This window comes from Elephantulus edwardii, unplaced genomic scaffold (genome assembly GCF_000299155.1).
Source record: "Elephantulus edwardii isolate Elephantulus edwardi_28Jun2011 unplaced genomic scaffold, EleEdw1.0 scaffold00356, whole genome shotgun sequence".
Lineage (NCBI taxonomy): Eukaryota > Metazoa > Chordata > Mammalia > Macroscelidea > Macroscelididae > Elephantulus > Elephantulus edwardii.
In genome coordinates, this window is record NW_006400106.1 from 1,069,605 (window position 1) to 1,090,262 (window position 20,658).

A 20,658-nucleotide genomic window follows, 5' to 3' on the forward strand; every position below is an offset into this window, starting at 1 on the left:
CTCATATGCAAATTCAAGCTAAAGCTGAGGAAAGTAGAAAAAATAGAAATAAAAAAATAAAGAAATATTTATTAACTTAGTGACTGATGAGATGTGGAGAATAAGAAATAAGTGAGGTTAACTAACTGAGGAATAAGTAAGGTTTCAGGATAGAAAGGGGTGTCATTCCTACAGCAAGAGAATACAAGAAAGGAGACTGGTTAACTTTGGTGAGAAAGCAGAAGATAAGATCATGAGTTCTGTGTTGTAGATAGGGAATGTTGTCAAATGCTGTCAAGTTGACTACAATTCATAGGGACCCAAGAAAAATGGATCTGAGCCCTTCCCTCTCCTGTGCCATATCCACCATCTCTGACATACTTGAGCCCACTGTTACAGTCACGGTGCCAATCCATCTCATTGATGGTCTTCCCTTTGCTTACCCTCTACTTTTCCAAGCATGGTATCCTTTTCCATGGACTGACGATGTATGCTAATTTATCAAGTAGTTAACTATGTCTGAATAGTCTAGTAGTAGAGTCTTTCTGAGACAGACTAATTTGTTTGGTGATACATTGAGGAATAATCTTGAAGTTACAGAGGTAGAGACAGAGCAAGTCTTCATAAATCTCAGACCAGTGCTATATTGTCTCCATAGAAATGAAGGAAAAGAAGAAAACTTCACCTATGATCTAGTGCAGACATGAAAGCTCTTTGGGAAGTGGTAAAACCTGGGTTCTGGCCTTATTCCCTTTAATAATCCAGCATGTTGTTGGTGTTGTTATTGCTGTCGAGTGGAGAACAACTCATAGCTACCCTATGAACAAAAGACCTGAAGTCTTCCTGTAACATTGTTTCTCAAAGTTCATAGTTTCCAGAGGCATGCTGCTTAAGAAGTGGATGCCACTCCTGCTTCCAAACCTATCTTAATCTGGTAGCTCCACCAAACACTGTCGACCATGGGTCGACATATTTTGACAACCATATTTGACACTCTAAAGGCACAGAGTTCAGCATCACAGCCACTTCAGGTTACCTCAGTACAGGAAATGGACAGACCGGTGTTGCACCACTGAGAAGAATGTTCTGCTAAATGGTCTCACATACTTTGGGCATATTGGTAGGAGGCATCAGTCCTAGGATTATGTTTCAAAAAGCAGAGGGTCAATGAAAGAGAGGAAGACCTTCGAGGAGGCAGAATGATGCAGAGACTGTAACTACAAGCCTGAGCACAGCAGAGATTGTGAGTATGAGGCAGGATATGGCAATGTTTTGAACCACTGTTCACAGGATGCCTATGAGCCTTAGTTGACTCAATGGCATCTAACAACAATGCTTCACAAAGTTCCAATCTTGGATGAATCAAACTATCATCATTCTCTTGACAGTGTTGCTGAGAATTACTAAGGAGAATCACAGAACTGTAAAGATTAATGAATGTCACTGTTAAAATTCCCAAGCTTCAATTTAAATGCTGAAAAGCAGTAATATTTTATTATTCAGTTGTCATCTCCTTTCCTACATAGTAGCAGTTCTGGTTTCTTTAGATAATACCACTGTTATAAAACAGGACTGGCATGAGGTTGGGGGAAAACTAAGAAAAGAGGGGATAAATATTGAACACTGCATTGAAACAGATGAGGGAAAGAACTGTTTAAAAGATATGGATTAGGTATCATTTCTATGACAACATTCCAGAATAAGAGGTGCATAGGAAATTGGACTGGGGGGCTGGGTGGAGGGAGGAAATTGGGCAACAATAAAAGAATCCTTTTTTAAAATTAATTTTAATGAAAGTTTACAGAGAATTAGGGTTTCCAGTCATTCATTGTTGCACTTTTCTCCCTGTCCACCCCACTTCACTCTTCTCCTTGAAAAGTGAAAGAAAAACTCTTTCATTCTCATACAGTTCCTCCCCCCAAGTCCACTCCAGTATGTCATCTTCATTCTGGACTTCTGTAATGACAATAATACCCAATCATATATCCTTTTAAACAGTTCTCTCCCTTATCTGTTTCAATGCAATATACATCATTCCTCCCCTACTTTTCTGTCTTCCCTCAACCCCAATGTCAGTCCTATTTCACAACAGTGGCCTTATGCAATATTTGTCCTTTTGTGACTGAGATATTTCACTCAGCATAATGTCCTCCAGGGTCATCTATTTTGCATAATATTTCATGAGTTCCTAATTTTTCAGTGCTGCATAGTATTCTATTGTGTGAATATATATCAGAGCTTCTCTATCCATTCATTTGTTGATGGGTACTTGGGTTGTTTCCAGCTCTTTGCTCTTGTGAACAAAGCTGCAGCAAACATGGGTGTGCATGAAAGAATCTTTTTCAAGTGAAAAGCAAACTGGGAGTGGGGAGGAGTTAGAGAGGAAAATGTGCAACAATGAATGAATCAAAATATAGGCTTTCTGTACACTTTTGTTAAAGTATTAATAAAATAAAAAAATTTTTATAAAAGCCTACCAGAGGGTCAACTATGGGTCAGTTCTGACTTTACAGTACTCAATAACATACACATAAAACTAGGGATGGGGACACTTAAACCCCATTTTTACTGTCTATTAATTACTGTTAAGAATTTTAAAGGGTTCAAATATAAATTAAAGAGAGATGATAAGAATTGTAACAGTCTTGGTGGCAGAGAAGGCAAGAAGGAGGAAGGGCATAGATTGGAGTTATAGTTAAAGATGTATATTTAAAATATGTCAGTGGTGCTCACTTTGGCAGCAAGTATACTAAAATTGGAACAATACAGAGAAGATTAGCAGGACCCCTATGCAAGGATGACACACAAATTCATGAAGCATTCCATATTTTCTTAAAATAAATAAAAGATATTAATGATATAGCCAAAAGGTATCAGTGGTGCAGTATCACCCAAGTATAAGGATAGGCTAAAAGGATTGATGGAAAGGAGATCTGCAGGGAAGAAGTGAGATTACATTGTTGTTGTTGATGATATTGTCAGATACCATCAAGTTGAGTACAACTCATAGCAACTCTATGAATAACAGACCAGAATTTTGTCCTATGCTGTGCCATGTTCATCATTTCTTGACACACTTGAGCGCACTGTAGCGGTCACTGTGTCAATACATCTCGTTGAGGGACTTGACTTACTCTGTTCCACTGACTCTCCACCTTTGCAAGCATGATACTCCTCTCCAAGGAATACCTTCTCCTAGAAGCATGCCAAAAAAATATGACACAAAGCTTTGTCATACTTGCCTTCAAGGAACGGTGTGATTGCACGTTCTCCAAGACTTACCTGTTCTTTTGGTCGTCCATAGCACTCTTTCCCAACACCACAGCTCAAAAGCATCAATTCTTCTTCTGTCATCCTTATTCATTGTCCGGCTGGCAGAAGCACAGTAGATGGTTAAAAATAAGTTATGTTTACTGCATTGAAGCCGATGAGGGAGAGAATAGTTTAAAATCAATATATTTTAGGGAATTATGATTATCATAAGAGTCCAGAATGAGGGTTGCAAAGTGGAGTATACTTGGGGTGGGGGTGGGGATGTGCGGGGTGTGGGAGGGGACTGTGTACAAATGAAGGAGTTTGTCTTTTGCTTTTCAAGGAGAGGAGCGAACTGGGGGTGGAGGTGGGGGTGGTGGGGAGAAAAGTGCAGCAATGAATGAATGGAATCCAAAATCTCTGTAGATGTTCATTGAAATTAAGAATAATAAAATTTAAATTAAAAAAAAGGAAAGAAAAAAAGACCATAATCTGAATCAGGTGCACTTTACTCTTCAAAACTACATCATCTTTCCTCAGTAATTTAGAGAGGTCCGTGACAGCAGACTTGTCCATAAATTGTAGATCCAAGTAAGACGAAACCTTTGACAAGTTCATTGTCTTCTCCATCTATCATGATGTTGCTTATTGGTCCAGTGGTGAGGATTCTCTCCCCCGTGCCCTCAGTGTAGGATTTTTGTCTTCTTGATTGTGTAATGTAATCCATATTGAAGGCTTTAGTCTTTGATCTTCTGCAGCAATTGTTTCCAATCCTCCTCACTTTTGGCAAGCAAGGTTGTGTCTTCTACATGACAGAAATGTTGATGAATCTTCCTCCTATCCTAACTCCATATTCTTCTTCATAGAGTTTAGCTTCTTGAATTATTTTCTCAACACAGAGACTGAATAAATATGGGAAAAGGATACAACTTTGAAGCATGCATTTCCTGATTTTAAACCTTGTAAAGGTCCCTTGCTCTGTTTGAACAATAGATTCTTGCTCTAGGTATAGGTATTGCATAAGCATAATTAAGGGTTCTGGAATTTCCATTCTTCTCAATGTTAGCCATAATGTGTTATAATCCAGACAGCCAAATTCCTTTACATAGTCAGTAAAACACAGATATGCATACTTCTAGTGTTTTCTGCTTTCAGCTAGACATGAGTAATGTCTTACATCTGACATGAGTAATGATATTCCTAGTCCTCTTCTAAACCCAGCTTGAACTTCTGGTAGTTCTCAGTGTACCGTTGCAGTCATTTTTGGATAATGAAATATCTTCATCAATATTTTTCTTGCATTTAATATTAATGATATTATTCAAGAATTTTTACATTCTGTTGCATAACTTTCTTGGGAATGGAAACATATATGGATCTCTTCCAGTTAATCAGCAATTTCCAAATTTCCTGGCATAGATTGGTGAGCATATCCAGGACTGTATCTGTTTGTTGAAAAGTGTCGGTTGTTTTCACATGGATTCCTGCCTTATTTTTGTCAATAGCACTGTAATTAATATTATAAAGCAAAATATATGTGAATGGTTGAATGAAAACCAATTTACTTTGTAAACTTTAATTCAAGTAATAAAATAATAGTGAAAAAAGCTTAATTTAAAAAAAAATCTTAGTGATAAAAAACAACTTAGTGGTAATAAGCTGCCTTGCAATCCCAAAGGCATGTGGTTCAAATCCACCAGTTGCTCTACAGGAGAAGGGTGAGTAGTCTACTTCTGAGTAATTTACTGCCTCTGAAAACCTGCTAAAGGATCAGCTGTGGGACAGTTAAGACTTGACAGCAAGCAATAGACAATGCTGTTTACCAATTCTGTATAGCTACATTTCAGTTTCTAATTTTGCGTTGAAAACACAAGGTCTGGATCTGTGACTAGAATACGTATCTTAATTAAGCTCTCTCCTGATGCCACTGATTTCTATAAAGAGGATATTACAGATATAACACTAATATTTCTGTTCTACTCTACCTCTACATCTCTGGATCATCATCATTCTGTTATTGTTGCTGTTGTTGTTAAATGCTGTTGGGTCAGGGATGACTCATAGCAACCTTATGAACAAAAGACCTGAACACTTATGTAACTATCGTTGTTTCTCCAAGTTCATAGAGTTTCTGGAGGCAAGCTATTTTGAAATTGGATACCATTTCTGCTTATGAGCCTGTTTTAATCTGGGAGTTCCACCAAACACTGTTCACCATGGCTAACCATTTTTGCCTTTGACACATTAGTGTCAAAGTGTTTAGCATCACAGCAAGCACTTGTTACCTTTGTACAGCAAATGGACAGACCAGTGCTATACCACTTAGAAGAATGATGAATAACAATTAAAACCAGGCCTGAGGGCCACAGATTAAAATCACCCACCTTTGGCTTGGTAGTATCACTTTTTATCCACTAGGCCAACAGAACTCTCTCTATGACTCACAGAAGTTCTATGAACAACAGATCTAACCCTTCCCATATCCTACCTACACCATCCCCACAATCTGAGACATGCTCGAGCCCATTGTTATAGGCACCTTATCAATCCATCATGCTGAAGATCTTTTGTTCTCTGACTTTCCACTTCTCATTAAGTGTCAAATGGTACACAACCCATTGCGACCCTATGAACGAAAGACCTGAACACTTACATAACTTTCATCATTTCTCTAAGTTCATAGAATTTCCAGAGGCAAGTTATTTCATCACTCTGTGAAGTTGCAAAAAAATGTTGGTTGATAGCCACTCTGAAAAGACCAAGATCTCCTCATGAGACTCACACCAAAATAACAAAACAGATATTTGTTTCTAAAGCAGTACCAGAACTGAGTAAAACTCTTATTTTGTATGACTCTTGACCTCCCTCACTCCCTGCCTGCTTCTCTGATCAACTTTATAATTACCTTTGCTTCTAGGATTATATGTGTTTGTAGGTTGCCATTTGCTGAGAGAGGGAGACAATACTCACCCAGTAACATTTCACCCACATAACCTAGATGGTTATAGCCAAGTCAGAAGTAAGCATTCTTATCAGGATTCAATGTGGCTAAATCAGGAGGAAATCAATAGGCAGCCTGTCAACTTGAGGGCCCCAGAAGCTAACGTGACTTTGAAAGCCAAGTCCAGGTCCCACCTTCCTTACCGTAGAGTCTCAAAGGAATATTGACATTTGAGTTTCCTCTGCGGATAAGACCAACCGAACAGTGGAAAACCGATCAGTGACTTCAGTGTACTGAGTTCATTGATGTGGGCTGAGCCTTCTTAGTCTAAAACGCTAATCACTGACTGGTAGATGAAATGATTCTTTGGGTGAAGACTCTAGGGAAGACTTCAGGAAAAGAACCATATGAATTATAAACTATGAAATGAAAATGCACAATTTTAATGTAGTTAATATTTTTTCTTCATGTGTCTTAATTTTAAATGTTAAGTCACCAAGTTTTCTTCCTCATTTCTTCTTCCTTGTCTTTTGCATACTTTTTCTTCTTAGTGGTGCTGTTGGTGGTGGTGGTATGTGCCATCAATTCGACTATGACTTATAATGACCCCATGCAAAATAGATCTGATCCCTGCTCTATCTTGAGCCAATCTCGCTGTCTCTGACACACCTAACCTCATTACACCAGTTGTTGTGTCAATCCATCTCATTCAGGGTCTTCCTCTCCTGTGCTGTCCCTTGACTCTTCCAAGCATGAGATCCTTCTACAAAGACTCATCCCTCCTGGCTACGTGGCCAAAGTATGTGAAATGCAGTCTCAAAATCCTTGTCTCCACAGAGCCGCTTTGTTTCAGCCTCTCCAGGACAGAACTACTAGTTCTCTTGGCAGTCCATGGTGTGTTCAATACACTCTGTCTATGGAGTAAAGGGAAAATATGAGATGGTATGCCATACATTTTATAAGTTTAAATGCATCCAGTCCACTCTCTGTTAAGGAAATGAGACCAAGGGGAAGATCCTGGGGCCTGAGCCTTTTTCTTCTGTTAGGAAAGAAACATTAACATTTTAATGATCTATTATGGTCATAATCAATGGCACAATCACTGTTATTAAATGTCTATGAAGGGTTAATAAAACAGGGGAGGGTGGTTTAAAATGGCGTTTTATACTGGACACCTTGGGGATCATAGTACATAATGAATTATTGGTGGATTTTACCTGTGAGCATGACAGGAAAGGGGAACAAATGTGAATTTGCATTTGTGATCTTTCAATGGGTTGGAGGAGAAAGAAAAATTGACCATGAAGTCCTGGAGAAATATTCCCAAACTCATTAACAAAAGCCCAGATCTGGCTGTTGTTCTATCTGGACCATCTTCATTAGTATGTTTATTTTATTTATTTTTTAAAAAATTTTTTTTTACGTTTACAGCCAGGTTTGTTGCTGTCTGAATTTTGCTGAGGAAACTTTCTTCTTTTCCTGGGAAAAGGTTTAGATACATTTGTCTTTATCTTGTAACTTCTTTCAATCAGTCTTTTCCATCAAATGTAAGGTTATTGCTCAAATTTTATGAACATTTACAAGCTGTTCGTTCAATTCTTGTGTTTAAGGCAAGAGTACTAAGAACTTAACTTATTGAAAATACCTAATGTCTACCAGTTTAGTGCATTGGTCTCCCAGTGGTAAGAAACTGCTGGAATCCCAAAGGCATGTAATTCTAATTCACCAGTTGCTTTGTGAGAGAAAGATGGACAATCCCCTTTCGGAGTATTTTACTGCATCTCAAAACCGCCTGGAGGGTCAGTTATGGATCAGTTCCAACTTGACACATAAAAAATATCTTACAATAAATATATTGTGTATCATTACTCACAAAACTGGTTGTTGTTTTTATTGTTGTGTGCCGTCCAGTAGGAACTGACCTATAGCTAACCCTCCAGCAGGTTTCAGCGGTAGCAAATTACACAGAAGGAGATTGTCCGTCCTTTTCCCATAGTTCAGATGGTGGATTAGAACTGTGCCTTTGGTATTGCAGTGCAGCTTCTTACCAATAGGCCATCAGAGTTCCCTTACTCTAAGATTACTATTGTTATGTGTGGTCAAGTTGCCTACAACTCACAGTGATTCTATGTAAAGACCTCTGAAGCCTGCCCTATCTTGAGCCAGTCTCACTGACTTTGAGACACCTACCTCCAACATCCCAATTACTGTATCAATCCATCTCATCTGGGGTCTTCCTCCCCTACTCTGCTCCTCCACCCTTCCAAGCATGAGGTCCTTCTCCAAGGACTGGTCCCTCCCAACCACATGTCCAAAGTATGTGAGATGGAGCTTCAAAATCCAAGCTTCAGAGGAGAAACTTGGTTTCACCAACTCTAAGAAAGACCTGTTTGTTTTCTTGACAGTCCATAAGTATGTTCAAAACTCTTCTCCAGCTCCACAACTCAAAGGCATTGATTCTTCTGTCATCCATAGTCATTGTCTTAGCATTTTTTTAAATATTACTCTGATTTATTAACAAAGCTTGAATACATTGTTTTTCCACAAAAGATCCTTCCCATTTCCTTCATCCCATCCACCCATCGAATTGTGCAACACTATGAGTAATTGTGTTTATTTTTTTAAAATTAGTTTTATTTTATATTGGTTTGCATATTAGCAATTTTTAGAATAGTAATGATACATACATGGTTAAGAGGGAACTGAAATATAGTGAGTATATGAGGTAATATGATTTAGTCACAACTGTCATATAAAGGAGTGCTGGTGGCATAATGTGTTAGGTGTTTGGCTGTTAACTCAAAGGTCTTTGAGAGTTGAATGCACCAGTCACTCAACAGTGAAAAGATGAGGTAATGAAATCCTGTTAGGATTTGAGTGTCACCGGAAGTCAGAATCAACTCCATGGCAGTGGGTTTTAATTTACCTTGTATTTTATGAGGGTTTGGGTTGGTTTTTTTTCTGTCTGTTCACTGCATCCTTTACTATGGGACCTTTGCTGGCAGCACAGTTAAGAATTAAATGCTTTACTAGTTATCCTTCTATTTTTACAGTAATGGTCTTATGTAGTATTTGTCCTAATAAGATGGAGTTAGTTCCTTCAGGATAATGCTCTCCAGGTTCACCCAAGTTATATAGTATTTTTTTGAAATTATTGCTCCTGAGTGCTGCACAGTGTTCCGTTGTGTGAATGTACCACAATTTCTCAATCCATTTGGTTGTGGTTGGACATTTGGACTGTTTCCAAATTTTTGTGAAGGGGTAGGAGTGGAGATGTGAAGATGGACAAAACCATAATGTTGCACAGTTTGGTTGGTGGAATGAGTAGGGGAAGGAGCTGGGTGAAAACACAGGGTAATGATGAGCAAGGTCCAATGGTAATTAATTTTATAAAACATAATGCATGAGAATGAATGTATGAAACAATATGAATGAAGAATAGTGTAAAACAATATATACAAACTGTAAGCAAACCAATTTAAAAGAAGAGAAAAATTTTTTTTAAAAAAACAGTTAATTGTACAGAGCTGAAATTTTGTTCAACTCCTCAGAAACTGAGTTGCTTTCATGTTATCATTGAAAGAGCCATACATTTGTGTAGCAATTTCCTTCCCACGCATAAGAACTGCATAACTTACACAGGATCATAAACCCTCCCTCCAGATTTTTATTTCCTTCTTTCTTTATAACAGAAGTGATTGTGTTATGGTTGAGATGGTTGACAATTTTCCCTAATTCTCACTATTTGCTCCACTCTTTCACCTCACTGCCAAATTCTGTATCTTTTGTTTTGTTTTTCTTAATATCTGTATTTTTTATTAATTTTAACGACGTTTACAGAGATTTTGGATTTCCATTAATTCATTGTTGTATTTTTCTTCCTGCCCACCCCTCTCCCCAAGTTCACTCTTCTCTTTGAAAAATAAAAGAAAAATTATTTTATTGGTATACAATTTCCCCCACCCCTCAAGTACTCTCCACTATAGAACTTTTATAATATCCAGTCATATATAGCTTTTAAACCATTGTCTCCCTATCTGTTTCAATGCAGTGTATTTAATTTATCCAGTTTTTCTCTGTCTCACCCCAACCCTGATGTCAGTCCTGTTCTACAACAGTGGCACTAATCAGTATTTGTCCTTTTGTGACTGAGATATTTCACTCAGCATAATGTCCTCCAGGGCCACCCATTTTGAGTAATGTTTCATGAATACCTTGTTTTTCAACTCTTTGCTATTGTGAACAAAGCCACAATAAACACGGGTGTGCATTTATCTGCCTGCGTGGTAATTATGATTTCTTTAGGGTATATTCCCAGTAGAGGAATTGCAGGGTCAAATGATATTTCTATTTGCAACTTTTTGAGAAAATGCCATACAGCCTTCCATAGTGGTTGTGCCATTTTACACTCCCACCAACAGTGAATAAGGGTTCCAGTTTCTCTCGCCAGCATTTGTTGTTTGCTGCTCTGTTAAATTAACCCAATTGAAAAATGGGCACAGGATATGAACAGACACTTCACCAAAGAAGACATTCAGATGGCAAAAAAATACATGAAGAAATGTTCAAAATATCACCTCACCCCACTAAGAATAGCAAAATTCTACATCTTTAAATCCTAATTGCTACTGAATTGTAGGAGGGAGTGGAAACAAAACCTGATGACTACAGAATTCCTCTCTGGAAGAGAACTCTTTGCTGAATAATGGGGAGTTTGTTTAGGAAAAGATACCCTATCTTCTCACCTCCTCTATAGCAGAGCACTTAGGAGCAAGGACTAGATGAATAGCACCAACCTGCTCTGTGGAAAGGACCCAGACAGGGCTGGGGAGGGGTGGGGTGAAGAAGTGGACAGCCTTATCAAGAAGAAAATGGGTAGGTGGAGGAGGTAAAGGACTTCAAGAATGTGGCCTGGAACTAGAGTCAAAGAGAGGTAAGAAATAGTGAAAATGTCCTAGCCGTTCAAATGCCAAGTTTGGGTTGTTTTGTTGTTTTTTGTTGTTGTGGGTTGTTTGTTATTTTTTTTTAAAATATATACTGATTTGCAGCCTTCAATATAGATTGAGAGTAAATATTCTCACCACTGGACCAACTGGCAGCATCAGGATAGATGGTGAAGATACTGGGGTTGTTCACAGCTTTAGTTTGCTTGGCTCCACAGTCAACCCGCTTGGCCAGGAAATGAAAAGACATATTGTGGTGAGCTCTGGTGGCCTACTGGCAAAAAGCTGCACTGTAATCCCAGAGGTGCTCAGTTCAAATCCACCACATGCTCTGCTGAAGAAGAAGGAACAATCGCCTCCTGTACCAGTCAGATTGGATTTGACGGTACACACATTAAAAAACAAAACAAACAAACAAACAAACAAACAAACAAAAAGACTTATTGTGATGGGAAAGTCGGCTGTTACGGACCTCTCCAAATTACTGAAGAGTAATGGTGTCACTCTGGAGACTAAGGTGTTCCTGATACAGGCCATAATCTTTGCAATCAGTTTTAAAGCGTCAGAGAGTTGGACAATGACTAAGAAGGATAGAAGGAGAATTGATGCCTTTGAGCTGTGGTGCTGGAGAAGAGTATTGAATGTACCATGAACTGCTAAGAAAACAAACGTGTTCATCCTGGAGAGGATTAAACCAGGCTGCTCCTTGGAGGCAAGGATTCTGAGGCTTCATCTGACATACTTTGGACATGTTGCAAGGAGGGATCGGTCCTTGGAGAGGGATATCATGGTTGGGAGGGTGGAGGGATGGCGTAGACATTCTTCTGGTACTCCCTGCCTTAAGCCAAGATCCATCTAACATTAGCTACAATGTCCCTATTACCAGGGGCTCTTATAACCCTGTCTGCAGTTCTAGCAGTTCTCTGTTCATGTGCTGTTCCAGTTTGTTTTGGATAATCTTCAGCAGAATCTTTCTTGCATATTGGATCACCTTCCTTTGGAATGGGAGATCTCTTCCAGTCAGTTGGCCATGTGGTTGTCCTCCATATTTCTTGGCACAACTTGGTGAGCACACCTAGGGCAGCATCTCTTTGTTGAAATATATTAATTGGCATACCATCAATTCCTGGGGCCTTGTTTTTTGCCAATTCCTTCAGAGCAGCTTGAACTTTTTCCTTCATCACCATGGGCTCTTGCTCATACATTATTTTATGAAATTTTTCTGTGCCCACCAATTCCTTTAAGTACAATGACTCTGTATACTCTTTCTATCTTCTTAAAATACTTTCTGTATCATTTAATATTCTGCCCAAAGCATCCTTAAGTATTGCAACTCGAGGCTTGAATTTGTTCTCCAGTTCCTTGAGCTTAAGAAATATCTGTCAGATACTGTTCTAAATCTTAGCATTCAGATTAAGACAGACTAGGAAGAAGGATTGGCCATCCACTTCCAAAATAGGAGGCCTTTGAAAACTATATATGCAATAGAACACACTTAGACTAGCAGATAGGGCAACTTGAGGTGGAGCCCTCAAGTATGGAAACACAAAGGAAGAGGAACAGTTATAAACAGACACTAGTCATTGGAACATGGAATGTGAGAATTATGAATGAGGAAAATTAGATATTAAGGAAGAAATGGAATGCATAAATATTGACATACTAGGTATTGGGAGATGAGATGGACTGGCTTAGGGCATTTTGAATTCAGATGATCATATGATTTACTATGCTGGAGATGAAAAGGTGAAGGAAAATGGGGTTGCTTTCATAGTTAAAAATGTCTAAATTCATCTTGAAATACAGTATTGTGAGTGACAGGATAATATCCATACACATACAAGGAAGTCCAGTGAATACCACTATCGTTCAGATATGTTAGGTAATAGTTTACAAAATCAAATGCCAAGATATTTTTTAAAAAGAGACATATTAAAGACAATTTCAAGTTATTTATGTACATCTGTACGTGCTTTATTGTAACCTTCCCTGGAAATACTCTATTAAGTTTTCTACAGTCATGCTTTTATTAGATGGAACTTTGAGGAAGCAGAGGAATCAGCTTAGTGCCTAGTTTATTAATACTGCATGGGAAGGGGCAGCGTACTCAGAAAATGAATGAAAGTAGAGACCACTATTTAAGAGGAAGCAGGAATACATTGCGCGCTCTCTCTCTCTCTCTCCTCCCTTCTCTCTCTCTCATATTGCAATTGAGTGAGTGAACCTACTTATAGCTACACTCAAGCCACTCTGTGTGTAGTTGAATGTGTTGAAGGGAATCTGTCTCAGTCATAATTTTGGAGCTCCTATGGCCTAGTGGTAAGGAGTTGTGCTGCCAAATCAAAGGTATGCAGTTTGAATCAACCAGATTATCTGAAGGAGAAAGATGGGCTATATACATCTATGAGATTACTGCCTTTGAAAACTCACTAGAAGGCTGGATTGCTGTCCTTAAGTAAATCTAGATATTTAGGCATTTTATATTTAATTGTTAATGGATAAGGTGATCATCCCAAACTAATGGATTTAGAATCATCCAGGAAACTGGCATTGATTACACTAAGACAAGTGAATAATAACATAATAATTCTAGTATTTCTAAAAAAAGATCAAAAAATAAACATTGAGATGTTTTTACGTGGAAATAACTTTTGCAACTCTTCCTTTTTAATCCTTTACTCAGAATTTAACTTAAATATTTTAAATTTAATAAATCTATGATATGAAATCAAACCCATAGCTATAAAATTGAATCAAGTGTACAGTGGTCTTACATCGGGATTTTGGAGGCTTTATGGGAAGGCACTGCCCATTTTCATTCATCAGAGAGGCTGGTGTATTTGAACCTCCCCACCTATTAGTAGCCAGAGAGCTCACACATTTAGACACTAAAGCGCCTTTAAATTCATAAATAATGACTAAAATGTCCAAGGATAGCATGTCTTTGGAACTGTAACGAGCCCAGGTGGTAAATGTGGGGTAAGTGTTGGACTGCTAAGCTGAAAGTCAGAGGCTGGAAACCAACAGTTACTCTACTAGAGAAAAATCCCATTAAGATTCACAGGCTTGAAAACGTTATGGGGTAAATTCTTCTATGCCCTACAGAGTTGCTCAGAGTCAAAATCTACTCAGTGGCAATGAGTATGAATTCCCCCCTTTATTATTATTATTACTACTAATTTTAATGAAAACTTACAGACATTTTGGATTTCCATTCATTCATTCATTGTTTTCATCTTTTCTCCCTGCCCACCCATCCCCTCGAGTTTGTTCTTCTCTTTGAAAAGTAAAAGAAAAATTCTTTCATTGTTATACAACCCCTCCCCCAAGTCCACTCCACTACACAGCCTTCATTCTGGACTCATGTAATGACAATCATATCTAATCATATATACCTTTTCAACAGTCCTTTCTCCCATCTGTTTCAGAATTTCATTTTTGAAAATGTACTGTATATAAAAAATATCTAAGGTTCTAAAACAAAGATTTATTTTAATGAGAAAGAAATGAGAAATGCTATTTAGTAAACAATATTATAGTAAATAGGTGGAAGTTTAGAAAAATTTGAAATGAGTTCTCAGATTTTCATTATTTAATGAAAAATAAATTCGAAAAGATGTGAAGACGAGTATTTCTCTTCATATCACAATCACACACTTGCTAATGTTAATCTGTCAGTTAGCACAGTAAGACATAAATCAAGTACAGAATATTTTATGCATTTTAATTTAAATGGATCTCTTTATATTTGGCATTCTATCATCCATAGTGTGTGAAATTACACATTGTGGACTAAAAGGAAATAATATATTATTCAGATTAACCTGAATTTCCAGGGGCATTAATAATCAGACTTTAATACCGATATAAGTAATGTTTCACATTTGACTGACATGCACTATCATTTTGTTCATAGTTAACACACTGCACAAAAGTGAAGATGTGAGAGGTTTTGTTCATGAAGGGTTGATTGCAGACTGAGATAGCTCATAAGCCAGAAACAAAGGAGAATGTAATTTCCCTGACCTAGCTTTTTTTTTAATATTAGAGGATTATATTTGCCTAGTGCTCATAAAATTTTGAATGAACAGAATTATTTTTTCATTACATTTCTGCCATTATTTACTCATGATATTTCTAAAATAGGTTTAGGACTCATTTATAGAACTGAATATATGTAGCCTGTGATTAGTATATTTTTCCGTGTATTTCTTAAAATATTGTCTTGACTAAAATAGAAGGAATGAGTTTGGCCTTGTTGAAAGGCATAAAATTATTTAGTTACAGAAAATCATGTAGGAACAAAAATCTGTATATTTCCCATTTTTATAGGAATCATTTGGAAAGCATATGATGCTAACAGCATAATAAAATCACAAAAGCCAACGTTTTCTTTGGCTGATTGATTGGAAAGAGTAAAAAATGTGGGTTTTTTTTTAAAAGATTAATTTAAAAAAATCAGTTACAAATGTAATCACTTTCACTTAATCATATACATAGAAATTATTGTGATCACTTATTTTTTATGTATTTTTTTACCTCGATACATTTTTTTAAAAACAGTTACATTGATTGCAGAAATGCAGTCATCATTTTATTCTTCTTTTTCATTTGCTTTCATATCAGCAAATTACTAGGAAAGTACTTCACTATCCTAACATAAATATTTTTACCTATACTGAATACTGTTTGATATTCATATATGCATGCAATTAATTAAATCACCTACAAAAGAATATTCCAACCAAAAAGGCATCCCAAAGGGATATTCTGGACCAGTCCCTAGATTTTAATGGTAACTGCAATAGTCTGCTTAATTACTTGGTAGTCTCTCCAAGTAAACACACTAATAAGGCCAGCCATGCATGCTGATGACAGCCATTCATTTAGAGAAATTATGGTTATACATGTCCCAGAATGCAAATTTTAACACCATCTGTACTCTAATGCAAAACAAAATGAAACAAACAAGCCATGTCTAAAGATGTGTTTTAATGTTTTACTAAAAGCCCATCTGTAACAATGTGTTCTTTTCTGAAAGTTATTTCCTATTTTTTAATGTTTATTTATTTATTTTGCAAGAGAAAATGTAACTGCTTTGCAATCAAGGTTTTTGGTGTTCTTGGAAGCATTTCTATAATTCTAGATCGAATGTCCTTGTAGCATATTGATATATGCCTACTTTTATATTCCCTGTCAATGAGAAGGAGCAATAGCTAGTATTCATGAACAGAAGGACTACTTATCTGTAAATCTGGTCCTTTAGGCGATATATGATAGGGTATTATGGTTATTACAAGAGTTCAGAATTAAGGTTGCATAGTGCAGTGCACTTGGGGCGGGGGATGGAGGGATTGTATACCAATGAAGGAATTTTTCTTTTACTTTTCAAAAAGAGGGGTGAGTGCTCGCTTCGGCAGCACATATACTAAAATTGGAACGATACAGAGAAGATTAGCATGGCCCCTGCGCAAGGATGAGACGCAAATTCGTGAAGCGTTCCATATTTTTAAGAATTCAAATTTGTAATAAAACTATTTGTACAAAAAGAGGGGTGAACTGGGGGAGAGGATGGGCAGGGAGAAAAGTGCAACAATGAATGAATGGAAATAAAAAATCTCTGCATATGTTCATTAAAATTAATAAATTTTTTTTTAAATTGCCTTCACAGTTTGACGTTTCCTCAAAAATCTGAACATAGAAATTCTGTATGACATAGATATTCCACTGCTAGGAATAAACCCCAGGGGAAATTAGAACTGTGACACAAATGAAGATTTGTACACCAATGTTCATAGCAGTGTTATTCACCACCACAAGAACATGGAAATAGCTCAAATGCCCAAATACAACTGAATAGATTGAGAAATGGTGGTACATTCACAAGACGGAACACTATGCAACACTCAGGTGCAATGATTTTATAAAATACTGCATAACTTGAGAGAGACTGGAGAGCATTATGCTGAGTGAACTAACAGTCTTATAAGGACAAATACTGCATAAGACCATTGTGGTAAAAGTGGAAGGATAACTAGTAAAACGTGTATGGAGGTTCAAGGGGAAAGGGTGGGAGCAGAAGGGTGAGGATGACCAGGGAAGAAATCACAGGGTTGCACAGTTTGGTGAGTAGAAGGAGAGGATAAAGGAAAATGGGAAATATCTGGTGGGGACCTGGAAATATATAATGGTGGACATAGTTCAATAGTGGTTAATTTTATAACAATATATAGGAATGATTGTATGAAATGTAATGTCAATGAAAGAAAGTGTAACACACATACTATGTACATAAATTAATCCCAATGTGTATGAATAATTATATGCATACAAATCTTTAAAAAATATTGCCTTCATAGAGTGATGTAGTTAATAAATAATACCAGCTTGTTTTTTGTTGATTGCCATTGAGTCGTGCACAACTCATAGCGACTCTTTGAACAAAAGACCTGAGGCCTTTCTAGAATTATTGTTTCTCCAAGTTCATAGAGTTTCCAGAGGCATGTGGTTTAGGAAGTGGATGCCACTCCTGCTTCCAAACCTGTCTAAATTGCTCTAAAAGTGGTTGTAACACATAGGTGTTCACAGGATTTTCAAGGTTGATTTTCAGAAGTAGATTACCAGGTTTTTCTTCTAAAATGCCTGTAGGTGAAGTTGGACTTTCAGTCTTTAGGTTAGTAGCCACACATGTTAACTGCACCACATTGGGATATCAATAAATGATAAATGATAAAGAAACTGTTTAGTAGAATGCAATATAAATTGTCACTGAGACCATCTTGAGAATTTTAAAATGCCTTAAAAATGCAAAGCTCAACCTGATACATACTATCCAATAAATGTTAGGTTCCCTCTCCATCAGGTTTCCAAACTGATTTAAAAAACCAAGCTACATGTAAATTATGATACGTGCTTGTAGACTAGGGAGCAGACTAGAGGAGGGATGAGTCACTAGCATTGTCTGATAGCGGTTTTGCAAGTGCTGAGAGCTCCAGTGGGAACATGTGGCCTCTGGTGAGCAGTGGTAGGAAAAATCCTTCAGCTGAGATCCTACAGTTAGCTTTATTTATGACAGCCTGGCTGTGTGAGTTCATTACACTATGACTTACTAAGAGTTACACATAAAAATCCCATGTGTCTGCCAGCAAAAACTGATTTCATCCTAGATTGTGTATTCTCCCCTCACCCCTCTCTTATGGCCATCAAGTTGGAATGACTCATAGCAGATCCTCTACTGGGTTTCCAAGACTGTAAATTGCATGGGAGGAGATTGCCCATTTCCCCCACTCAGAGCCAGTGGGATAAATGATCTGTCAGGTAAATGTGGTCGTTGGGTTAGCAGCACAACACCCTATAGACTCTGTGTATTCTTTAGTCCTTTTCAATTGCTGGAAGATTCTAAAGGAAACACTTTGATCTACTAATGGAAAGTAGTTGAACCAGTGTGCTCTCTGTCACAATGTTGATTCACAGCTACAAGGAGCAATGGTTAACAAGGTAGGCTGTAGATAATGTGTAAACACCAGCACCAGCTCAGTGCTGGCTCTTGTTTAATTGTCCCTTCTGTTTGGAGCAAGCAGGTGCCCTGTCACTGTGGGTTCAGCTTCCCCACTGTAGGGATTTGTTGTGCACAGTTTTCAGCCATCTGGGCTCCATTGGAGGCAATTTGTAAACAGAATGAGATACACTATGGTAGCCCCTGGAGAATCTCGTACTCTAATTCTACATTAACTCCCAAGTCTAGTGACACTGCTGAAGTGAGAGGAAGGGAAGGGATTCATGTTTAGTGAGCATCTATCTTCCCTCTAGCTCTCTGCTGGTCATTTTACAAAGGTTGTATTATTAATGGTGGCCTTCACGATCAACACTCTTAACATCAGCAGTCAGGAAATAAAAAGATGAATTGCACTGGGAAAATCTGTTGTCAAGGACCTCTCCAGAGTGCTGAGAAGCAACAGTGTCAGACTAGAGACTAAGGTGTGCCTAATCCAGGCTTTGGTCTTCTCAATTACTTGTTATGCTTCTGAGAGTTGGATAATGACTAAGGATGACAGAAGAAGAATAGATGCTATCAAGTTATGGTGCTGGAGAAGAGTCTTGAACATACCATGGACTGACAAGAAAACAAATAGGTGTGTATTAGAGAAAGTGAAACCAAGTTTTTCCTTGGAAGTTAGGATTTTGAAGCCTCGTCTCACATACTTTGGGCATGTGGGCAGGAGAGATTGTTCCTTGGAGAAGGACATTATGCTTGGAAGGGTGGAGGAACAATGCAGAAGATGACCCTGGATGAGAGGGATTGATACAGTGACTAGGGCAATGGGGGATGGTGAGTCTCTGAATTAATGAGACTAACTCAGGACAGGGCACGGTTCAGAGATGCTTTACATAGGGTCTCTATGAGTCTCAGGCAACTCAATGACATATAGCACCAACAACTGGTAAGCTGTCAACACAAAAGCACACAGTTCAAATCCACCATTTGCTCTGTGGGGAAAAGTTGGGCAGTCTCCCCCCATGCAATTTACTACCTCTGAAAACCTGCTGGAGGGTCAGCTATAAGTTGATTCTACTTGATGGCACATCTCAAAAAAAAAAAAAGGAATTAGTAATGACTCATAGCATCTCAGGGAGGTAAATATAAGTATGCATAGATGAAGGGACTCTGGTTCAGTAATTAGACCAGGACACTTAGCTGGCTTTAAAGTTTACATCCCTTTTGTATGAACACTCACTCCTCTTTTACCCACATGATCACACTACCTACACACATTATCCTGGAGATTCTGCTTACATCATTCACTGAGCAACATGCTTTCCAAAAACAGGGCCATATGGCATGTCTGAAAAATTACAGAACTGTTTTCAAATTCCCATGCAATTCTGGAATAAGTAAGAGCTTGATGTATGTTTTCCAAGTTTGATTAATAGATACTGCTATCCAGTATTTCTGGAGCCCCCACAGTCCTGTTTGCATTTTAAGAGCTACTTCCTTTTTTAAAAAACCAGTATAGAATAAAGATTTTATTTAACAAAATAAACAATGCAACACAGAAGATGATAGTGGAGCAACAGTCGTAAAGAACGCAAAGGGAACAATAGCCTCAAAAACTACCAACCAGTAATTCTATACCCAAAGAAAATTTCTCTTCCATGTTGTTGTTGTTGTTGTTACGTGCTACAAGTCACTTGCGACTCATAGTGACCCTACATACAATAGCCCTATATTCTGCTCTGACCTGTGCCAATCTCTCTGACACACCTGCCCCTATTACCCCAGACACTGAATCAATCCATCTCATCAAGGGTCTTCCTCTTTTGCACTGCCCCTCCACCCTCTCAAGCATGGCATACCTCTCCAAGGACTGGGTCCTCCTTCCCAACATGTCCAAAGTATGTCTGACGAAGCTTCAGAATCCTTGCCTCCAAGGAGTGTCCTGGTTTCACCATCTCCAGTTTGAATCTGTTTGTTCTCCTAGTTGTTCATAGTATAATCAATACTCTTCTCCAGCACCACAGCACAAAGGCATTAATTCTCCTTCT